The sequence below is a fragment of the Leptidea sinapis genome, chromosome 39 (genome assembly GCF_905404315.1).
Source record: "Leptidea sinapis chromosome 39, ilLepSina1.1, whole genome shotgun sequence".
Lineage (NCBI taxonomy): Eukaryota > Metazoa > Arthropoda > Insecta > Lepidoptera > Pieridae > Leptidea > Leptidea sinapis.
The window spans coordinates 6,447,495-6,450,171 of NC_066303.1; the positions used below are offsets into that span (position 1 = coordinate 6,447,495).

At 41.1% G+C, this 2,677-nt stretch overlaps 1 pseudogene; it reads left to right on the plus strand.

Moving 5' to 3' along the window:
- The first annotated feature begins 289 nt into the window (after positions 1-289).
- LOC126976052 (uncharacterized) lies at positions 290-1,477 on the plus strand (annotated as a pseudogene).
- Positions 1,478-2,677: the final 1,200 nt, after the last annotated feature.

The window sequence follows — 2,677 nt, forward strand, 5'->3', positions numbered from 1 at the left end:
ATATATTAAGATATGACAATGAATGATAAATACAATTAACATACAAAAATGTATATGTCGCCGCAGCGATTATTCTTAAGTTTATTCAATTATAATTTATTTAATTATAGCCAGAATTAATCTCCGTTGCCTCGTCTATTCGTGTTAAGCGTTCTAGCTCCCAGAATCTCAATCAACCCCCATCCAAACGGTCAAAATTTGCTATTGATAATCGAAACACTCCATACTGTAACTTTCTGATCTGAGTAGAAATCCGGATCCACTGACAGTCAACGTCTTGACCAACAATATGGATTGGATAAACGTCGAACAACGACGTGACAGCCAGTTGCGACCTATCATAGTTTCTCTGCATAATGGCGATATTGTTCCTGGGTACCACCTTGAGGGTAATGTCCTTAAATTTGAGAGACGAGACGATGTGCATGGCTTACAAAAACTTATCGTTGTACCAAAGTCTTTTCAGTGGAGTCTTATCAATACTTTTCATAGCGCCCTGAAACATCATATGTAGAACGTCAAAGCAAACTTCTGGAGCGACGCAAGTACGGTTGCATCCCATTACCAAACCAGTAATTCCATTCGAAGTTATACAATGGATGTTACAGGGAAATTAGGAACTTCAGAAGAACAAGAGTATGTCGTGGTTACAGTAGACGCTTACACCAAGTATGTGTTACTACGTCATACCAATGACAAAAGTCAACACAGCACTCTTGCGGCCCTGAAACAAGTAATCCACCTATTTGGAGCTCCCAGGCAAGTGATTGTCTATGGTGGCCGCGAGTTTCTAGGGGAATACAAAAGCTACTGTGATATGTTTAATATAGAAATACATTCTATTGCACCTGGTGTTAGTAGAGCTAACGGACAAGTAGAGCGGGTAATGGCAACGCTAAAAAATAGTCTTGTCATGATTAAAAACTACGAGACCTCAAACTGGCATACAGCGCTTGAAAGTCTTCAGCTAGCTCTAAACTGCACTGTCCACAGAACCACAGGTGCAGCCCCACTGACGCTGCTGACTCGACGCCAACATTGCGTTCCCCCGGAGCTACTGAGCTTGGTTAATTTAGATAATGAAGTAATTGACATCGAAGCACTCGATCGCCTTGTCCAACAAAGGATGACACAAGTATCTGCCAAAGATAAAGCCAGGTTTGACAGGGGACGAGCTAAAATTCACAGGTTTCAAAGAGGGGATTTCGTTTTAATAAAAAACAAGCCCAGAAACCAGTCCTCTCTTGACCTTAAATTTAGTGTTCCTTACGAAGTTCACAGGGTTCTAGATAACGACCGCTACCTTGTAAAGAAGGTAGTGGGACACCATGGCCGACCTCGCAAGGTCGCACACGACCAACTGCGGCGCGCCCCACAGCCTGGCGGCAGCGCCCAGGCGGCCGTGTCGCCACCAGACGATCAACAAGCCGGGCCGTCCAGCGCCGGACCTGCCTTACAATCTGAAGATGAACCCTAGCTGACTAAAATAGTGAGCACCTTCTATAATGATTCCAATAAAACATTAAAAATAACACAAAAAATAATGCTATTGGCGCGTGAAGTAGTCCAATAAGCAATAAATAATAATAATTAAAATGCTGTTGGCGCGTGGAGTAGTCCAATAAGCAACCAATAAAACAAAATAATGCTATTGGCGCGTAGAGTAGCCCAATAAGCAATCGATAATCCTATCCTGAAAGAATTATGATCCCCTGTATACCACGGCGTACAGAATCGCCCAGAGCACAGCATCGACCTACCCCATTCTTCCTAATTAGAGCCTCTGTTATATACAGCATCGACCTTTCATCTACCTATCCTTCCCTACAAATCGATTTGCTAACTGTTGTCATGTGGAATGAGCAGTTAAGATTACACATCTGTTAAAATAAACGCGCTGTTTTCATGAGTGGTAAATAGTATGTGTGCAATTATTCTAGCAATATCTGTCTGTAAACATGTGGAATGTTTATAGTAATTTAGAACAACGTGTAATCAATCCAATAGGCCTGCATGTACTGTGGAAGTACATAGCCTCACATATTCTCATTTTTCCATTACAGAAACAACAGCGATGCAGGGCACGCATCACGCATCAGTATGGCCGTGTCGCCGCAGCGATTATTCTTAAGTTTATTCAATTATAATGTTGGTTGTGTTGTACTTAAGATGATTACAGTTTTACATTAATTAATTAATGACTCCGAATATGATTAGTTATGAGTTTGAACTTAGACTAGTTTCAATCATTTTTAGTTAATAATTACTGATTTTAGAATATTGTTTGAATCCAAAATAAGTTGAATTTGCTTTGTAGCAATTATTTAAAAAACGTCACTTGATTATTTTGTGGGTAGTAGTAGTTACCTTATTTAAAAGCATTGTGAATAACGGTCGACTGGCTGACACGCGAACGATAGCAAGGGTATAAAACCAGTTATTTGAGTGCGCGCAGTCACCACCACCTTCCAAATCACACGAATGGTAAACGAGATGGCCGTAAGCCACAACAAGAAGGAATATGTCGCAGCCGTACTGCTAGATATGGAGAAGGCCTTCGATCGCGTATGGTACGAGGGGTTGCTGTACAAGATGATCAAAACTGAGATGCCAGTGCAAATAATCAAAATATTTGCTGCATTTCTCACAAACAGAAGATTCCTTGTATGTGTGGAGG